The sequence below is a fragment of the Apodemus sylvaticus genome, chromosome 10 (assembly GCF_947179515.1).
Source record: "Apodemus sylvaticus chromosome 10, mApoSyl1.1, whole genome shotgun sequence".
Classification (NCBI taxonomy): domain Eukaryota; kingdom Metazoa; phylum Chordata; class Mammalia; order Rodentia; family Muridae; genus Apodemus; species Apodemus sylvaticus.
Window position 1 is genome coordinate 20,997,458 of NC_067481.1, and position 8,156 is coordinate 21,005,613.

Below are 8,156 nucleotides of genomic sequence, written 5' to 3' on the forward strand. Positions count from 1 at the left end.
GAACCACCCTTCCAGCCCCTAGCTGCACACTCTTTGAGAGGAGTCCTTCACATTTCCCTGAATTGAACATCCTTATCAATGAACACCCTCAAGTCACCAAAGCTGTTGCAAATCCTCTTAGGGAACATTCACTTGGCTCATGAAACTTATACAAGTATCCGTGTATGTGCACACACACACACACACACACACACACACACATACACAAGCATGCATGCACACTGATGTGTTTATACAAAGATAAAGAAAAAAAGGCGGGGCCGGGCGGTGGTGGCGCACGTCTGTAATCCCAGCACTCTGGGAGGCAGAGGCAGGCGGATTTCTGAGTTTGAGGCCAGCCTGGTCTACAGAGTGAGTTCCAGGACAGCCAGGGCTATACAGAGAAACCCTGTCTTGAAAAAGCCAAATCCAAAAAGAGAGAGAGAGAGAGAAAGGCGGTAATATTCTATGGGGGGGGGGTGAGGTATGAGGGAAGGGGGGGTGTCTCAGTGGGCCCATGCGCCAAGGCATCCCTTCCCCCTGAGGGATCAGCCACACCATAGTTTAGTATAGAGTTTATTCAGAGCATGGGGAGGGAACTCTCCTAAGACAAACATCCCCCATATCCATTGTTCTAGGCTCCCTAGAGGCACATTGCCCCCAGAGCCAGCTGGAAGTAGTCAGATATTACAACAATGACCCTATTAATTAGAAAGAATTAATTAAAAATAATTTTCTTAATTAAAAAGAAATTAATTAAGAAAGAGGTGAGCCGGGCAGTGGTGGCACACACCTGTAATCCCAGCACTCTGGGAGGCAGAGGCAGGCAGATTTCTGAGTTCGAGGCCAGCCTGGTCTACAGAGTGGATTTCAGGACAGCCAGGGCTACACAGAGAAACCCTGTCTCGGAAAAAAAAAAACAAAATCCAAAAAACAACAACAAAAAGAAAGAAAGAAAGAAAGAAAGAAAGAAAGAAAGAAAGAAAGAAAGAAAGAAAGAAAGAGGTGATGGCGCAGCTGGAATGGGGGCGTCGTCGTGATATCTGACTACTTCCAGCTCTCTGGGCACGATGTATCTCTAGGGAGCCTAGAAGATACATGGATCTACAGGGATGTTTGTCCAGTCGTAGGAGAGTTGGCTGTTTCCTTGTTGTCCAGGGTCTGTGGAGCCTATTCTGAGGATAGGTCAGAAGGAACAGGTCCAGTAGAAGTGTCTGTGTCTGTGACAGGAGATTGGAGCTTCTGGAGATTGCTTCTCTGGAGTTGTCCTAGATATAGTAAATGCCTGGACTTGACAAGATGCTGAAAACACATTATTATAAGTAGAGAATAAGATTAAGTATGTTTTAGAGAAAGAAATTTTTTTCTCTTAAGATGTACATTTGAAACCTAGAGGAATCCCATCCTCTGGAATAGGTAGCAAGTGGGAACTTTGGGCATGGGTACTTACATGCATGGAGCCTACTTGGTCCATGAGAGGTAGATCTGAGTGGGTTTCCTATAGCTTATAAGTTTATAAAAGAGATAAAAAATATGAGTTAACAAGTTCAGTCTTTAAAATGAGCCTTTTGTGGAGCAGAAGGAACAAGAATTTGTGATTAAAAAGTTGGACCGTGGCCAGGCGGTGGTGGTGCACGCCTTTAATCCCAGCACTTGGGAAACAGAGGCAGGTGGATTTCTGAGTTCAAGGCCAGCTTGGTCTACAGAGCAAGTTCCAGGACAGTCAGGGTTATACAGAGAAACCCTGTCTCCAAAAACAAAACAAAACAAAAAGTTGGATCATATCATGGAATGTTTCATTAGTGTTATGCAAATTTATAGGAATTTAAATAATGTTAGGACAGTGGCATAGCAAGAAGAGGAAATATGAAGCATTTAATTGATGGAAATTGAGTTTAGGTAATGAGGTAACAGATGATATCTGTGAGAGCTTTCTTTCTTTGGCTGTCAGGCTACAGCTAGCTACCTTAGCTGTCAACGTAGTCAGAAGTCTGAGATAGAATAAACAAAAATCTACCAGTTATATGTTATTTAAAAAATGAGAGTACACTAGCCAACAGTGCCCTGTGGTCTCCATGGCAACCTGGGCAGTCAATCTGGCTTTCAAGCGCAGAAGACGCAGAGCTTTTTCTCTGTGGAATGGATACATGTGACATGAGAAATGGCTTGCCTTGATTTAGCTAAGTCATTTGACTCAGGGTATCCAGTTTTGTCCACTGCGGTTTTTCAGCGGTTATCATATCACAATCCAGGCAGTATCTTGTAGCTGTGTCCAAATCTTCTGAGACCTCGTAGGGTAAACTGTTAAAGGCTTCGGGTATTCTGTCTGTCATAAACTTACTAATTAGCAAACTTCTGACAAGATTGAGGACTATATCGATTGGTTATAACTGAATAATTTAATGGCAGTAGTAGAAATCATCATCTATCAAGATAGGATAGGAATGAAAATCTTAAGTAACCTTGACAGGTTGTATAAGTAAAGAAAAACAGATTTTTTTTTTTTTGCATTAGCAAAGAAATATTTGGCTAAGACTAGAATAAGAAAGCAGGCAGCAGTGGCATAAGATTGTGGTGACAGAAGGTGAGTTTGTCCAGGCAGGTTCAGGCCTGAGGCCTGAGCACGCAGGCCGTGAGAACAGGCCAAGGGTGTGGGAGCGTGGATAGGTAAACGCTTGGGCATGGGGAACCTTTCTCCATTTACCAGACTACTGGCAATATGCATGAGGATCCCTTAAAATAATCGGATCTAGTGTTCCATTAAGTGTCCATTTGGAGCCATTGTCTAGTGCGTATTGAACCCAGACCTTATTGCAGAGGTATACTAGTTTTGATGCCCTCAAGTCGGGTGTTAACTTCAGAGGTTTGAGATTTTCCAGGAGACATCTCAGTGGGGTGCCTGGGGATACATTCGAAGACAATTTAGTACCCATTGGGTGATGGAGATGTTACTAAACTATTCATACTGGCGTCCCAAGAAGAGTTCAGTAATGGGTTACAAAAGTGTACAGCCAGGCTAGATGTTCAAGTTGTCATGTGAACATCCAGGGGCTTGGTGAAGTCCTGGACTCATCAGGAAGCGGTTCAAACTAGATCTGGGGATTTCTGAATGGTTGCAAGAGCCCGAGGGGTTATGAACCACTTTAGAGAGGGGAAATCACCCAAGGGTCTAAATCTCATCTCCTACTCTAGTAGAGCCTCAGTGTGTTGGTGGCTGCAGCTGCACACCGCAGCTGGCGGGTCAGGGTGGTGCTGCACTGTGGACTGCAGTTTGAGGCCTGCAGTCATTGTGGGTCTCAGTGGTGCCATACTGCAGGCCCCTCAGCCGCTGAGGTGGTGGCACTCCGAGTTGCAGGGCTCGTGGGTGCAGCTGAGGGAGAGGCACTGTGGGTCAGGCTGCCGGCCAGTTGGCTTTGCTGTGCGGTGGTGGCTGAGGCCTCCACCCCACAGTTACCTGGCAATAGCCAGCTAGGCCTGACTCACTATAAAAAGGGCTGTTAGCCCCCTCCGCTCTCTTCCTCTAGTTCTCTTGTTCTCTTCCCTTCTTACTCCCCACCTCTCCCCATTCCCTTCTCCCCCCTCTCTCCACACACTCATGGCCGGCCTCTACTTCTCTTCTCCTCTACTTCTCCTTCTGTCTTTCTCTGCCTCTACTACCCTCTTAACTGCCCTCCCCATGCCCTGAATAAACTCTGTCCTGTACTATACCATTGTGTGGCTGGTCCCTTGGGGAAGGGAGGCCTTGGCATGGCCCTCTGAGACCTCCCTTTCCCCCATACCTCACACACCCCCACAGAACATATTCCTTCTCTCTTTATCTTTATAAGCATATCATATGGTGCCATGACTCAGATTTAGAAACTCTGCAGGTTTGTGTCCCACCTCAGCCATCAAATGGAGATCCACTCTGGCTAGCCCAGAACTGGTAAGCCCCCATCCCCCACTGGTCAGAGTAACCGTCTGCATGGTCCCTGGGGAGAGTTCTTGAGCTGGGAGCTACCTCTGTGCTGACCCTCATTCTAGGACTTACTCCCTTGGGTGAGACTTTGTCCTCTCCTTTTGAGACAGTTTCTCTCACCCAGCTGAGACTCCCAGGCCAGGCCTGGGTAAACTGCTCTCTGTGACTCTGTGAGCTTTGGCCCTCAGCCCCCACGTGTCTCAGCCCTGGGTCAGTCTTTCACAGCCTTGTCCCTATTTACTGGGATGTCTTGGTCTAATTCGCTGTAAGCAGAAAGCAATATCTCTACATGGCCACTAAAGTGGCACTTTCTTGCTAGCGACCTGTAGTGTAGACTTCCCCCTCCCCCTCCCGCATTCGCTGGCTCCCACCCCCTCCCACTCCACCGCTGCAGCTGCTGGTTCAGCCAGTTCATTAGTGTGAACATTGCTTCCTTTTTCCCACCCACCTCGGACTCCAACAGCCAGAAGTACTAGGCCACGACTTCCAGCTGCTAGCAGGACGTCCCACCCCGAGCCAGGTCAAAGTAAACACGCCCTTTTTATAATGAGTCAGGCCTAGCTGGCTATTGCCAGGTAACTGTGGGGTGGAGCTTAGACAGAATGCTAACATACATCATCTTTATTAGATTATGTCTTATTAAAAGTTTCCCAGATACTCTAAAACATCACTTCTGCCTTTTGGTGGGCAGGTTCCGAGATTGGTACTGGCATGCTGGAGACTGAACAAGGCAGAGGTCTAGAAGTCACAGCAGGGCAGAAGCGCCAACCTGTACAAGAGAGAGTCCTATATCTTCTAGGGACACCGAGCAGGGGGCTGGGACCTTATCTCTCAGCCCAAGAAATGAGTGTGTTTCCTGTGTGCATGCCTCTCAGAGATTCCATAAGACCTGTCTTGGGCCTCTTGCATCTAGACAAGCATGAGGGAAGTGGAGAGGCTGCCCTTGCATCAGATCTTGCTTTTATTCCCAGTACCCACATGATGGCTCTGAACTGTAACTCTGCTTCCAGGGGATCCAACACCTTCTTCTGACCTCCACAGATAAAACCTAGTCCTCTGCAAGAGCACCAAGTGCTCTTAACTGTTGATCCATCTCTCCAACTTCATGTCAGATCCTTTAAAACTACTGGACAATGTCCCATTTTATGAAGACACCACTGCCCAGTCATCCATTTGCCACGAGTGGATATTTTCATTCTTTCTAATGTTTTCATCCTCACAATTTATAAGGAGGATATCTGCATTTGCCTCCTGAGAGAACGAAGGGTGGAGGGCTAGTGAGATGATTCTATGGGTAAAGGCACTTGCCACAAAAATCTGATAACTTAAGTTTGATCCTAGGATCCACATGGTGGAGAGAGAGAAGAAATTCCCACAAGTTGTCCACTTCCACACATGTGCTGTGACTTATGTGCAATTCCCAACAAATAAAGATAGTTTTAAAAATTACATAAGGTAGGGTTTCTTCATGACCCCAAGGAATGTTTCCTATGGTCCTGATGCCCCTGATACAACTTATACCAAAATCCCATCTCCATTGTGACATTTGGAAAGGGACAGTTGCATCCTGGGAGCAGAATCTTCATGAATGGATTAATGAGCAATTAAGAAAGTGTCTTGATTATTGCACATGCTTGCTGTGTAATGACCTCCAGCATGATGTTAGCCAGCACGAAGGTCCTCACCTTCTTAGACAAATCTAAGGTCACACAAATCTTCTTAGACTCTTCAAAAATTAACTAGCCTCCAGTAGTTAACAACAGAAAATGGACTGAGACAGTTCTAATACAAAAATCACCTCCCTTCTCTGTTCAAATTCAACCACAGGGTCCTATTATCTAAAAGATAAACTGGAAGCCTAGAGTTTAGGTTGCCAGTATTTATGTAACAAGTCATGTTGACACACATCTGTAACTCTTAATGCTGGGGGGGGGGGGCGGGCTTCAGAGGTAGAGGCAGGTGGAGCCCTGGAGTTTGAATTCCAGGTTCTGTGAGAAACTCTGGCTCAAAAGACAATATGGTGAGTGATGAGGAAGATACCTGATATTGACTTCTGACCAGCATACACCTGTTTCTGCACATCTGTAGTCGCAGGCCTTTTGCACTGAGTTTGGCCAGAGTCAGAGTTTGCAAGTGCTTGCTGATTGAATACACACGTTGCTGGTGATCTACAAAGTCACCCTTTTTCCGCAAGCTAGCAGCACTGGCTCTGGCCAGCTCCTCGTTCAAGCCCCTTTTGCAACATCATCATGGGGTGGGGCATGGGGGAGCAGGGCCCCACCCTAGAACACCAAGCCTGTGGTTGTTTATTCAGGACATTATTGAGGGCCAAGATGACAGATAACTCTATCGCTTGGCCAACAGTGGGGTGTTGCGGTGTTAGGTTATTTCTGTGTCTGCAGAAAACAGTGCAACTCGGACAAAAGAAATAAATGATATCATTTTTCATCCAGGCAACTAGATCCTGTGGTACAAAAGGCTCCCTGGGGAACGAGGCCGGGACAGCGCGGCTCCTGAGAAGCTATTTCCGTCTGTCAGCTTCTGTAATCTCTTGATTTCCTCCCTCTGTCTGTTTCCTTCCTCTTGCTGGGGCCCAGTGGAGCCAGTACTCACAGGGAGGAGGGTGGCAGGGCCCTGGTTCTCTACAGGCCGGGGGCGGGGGACGCTGTCGGCCCAGTGACTTTTTCCCCTCTTTCCTTTTTCTTAGAAACCAGTCTCAATTTAAGATAATGAGTCTCCTCATTCACAAGTGCGCACTATTCTATTCATAGGGCCCTATCTGCCCCACCCCTGTCAATCTGGCTAAGTAAGACAAGTCAAATCTAAAAGGGAGCATTTTTCTAAAAATGGGGCTGGACCGTTTGCCAGCACTAACCCAGGGATGATGGCCCCGGTTACATGCTCCCTGACGGCCCGGGTGCTTTTCTTCGGAAAGGAGACTGAGAGGTGAAACGAAGCCGCCAACTTCTGATGATTCTGTCAGGGTGACTCTTTAAAAAGTCATGCATACCTGGGAAAACGGAGGCTCTTCCGGAACCCTCCCTTCAGGAGAAGATTCCACTTCCGGTCCAGTTAGCTTCCGCCTGGTCTTCTTCCCGCAGTCTCTATCCGCTAGTCCTCACCCATCCGGTCTCCACCCTCATCTACCCTGCCCTTTTAGTTCCTAGAAAGCAGCACTGCAGTCTTGGCAGGTGGGCCTTTGGTCACTCCGCTACCACTGTTACCATGGCCACCAAGGTGTCATTTAAATATGAGCTCACAGAGTCTAACGGGATGGTTTGGTTCGTAAGACGCTTGCTGCAAAATCGTGAGAACCCGAGTTCAATTCCCAGTATATGTTAAAAGCTGGATGTAATTCCAGCACCTGGAAGGCAGGGACTGGAGATCCCAGACCTCATGGCCAGACAGCCCAGCCTAATGAGAAATCAGAACGAGACCTTGTCTCAAGAAACGAGATGAGTAGCTCCTGAGGAACATCAAAGGTCATCCTCTGGCCTCCACACACAAATATGCACAGGCATACATATCTACCCAGGCACATGCATCCACACACAGGCAAACACATGCACACACCTGAATGCCCTCCACAAATACATACATAAAAAAATACATGCATGCATACATACGCCAACATTCTCTCGCCTTAGTCTCCACTCCACCCCTGGTGCGACCAGTTTATTCACCCATCCACCACCCCTGCTTCTGTTCATCCAGCGAGCTAAGTATCCCAGCCTCTCTGGTGCTCTAGCCTGGACCCTGACGTCACCATGGCTGCTCCAGGCTGCCCAGCCCTGCATACTACAGCCCAGCCTCCAGTCCTCCAACCACCACAGGCCCAGGCTGGCTTCTGTACAACCACCAGTCTCTTGGAAATCTCCTTCATTCTCTCCTTTTCCCTCCTGAATCCACCACCTTCTCCCTTCTCCTGACCTCTAATGTCTTGGTCAATTGATTACTAGGAAGCCATGGAATTAGCAGTTTGGGGTGCCTCAGAGTCAGCAGGGGAGCTGGAATGAATTCACATTTCCAGGCCTTTGCTTTGCTCCTGGGATTCTGACAGGCAGCTCTGAAACTGAGTCCAGGAAGCTGAATTTGAAATCACACACTAGCTGGGTTCTGAGGCAGCACTACCACACCAGCTGGCCCCGAGTGAGCTGCACCTGAGCGGTGGCCATGGTGGCAGCGGTCGTGGCAGCGGCGGTGGCGGTGGCGATGGTGG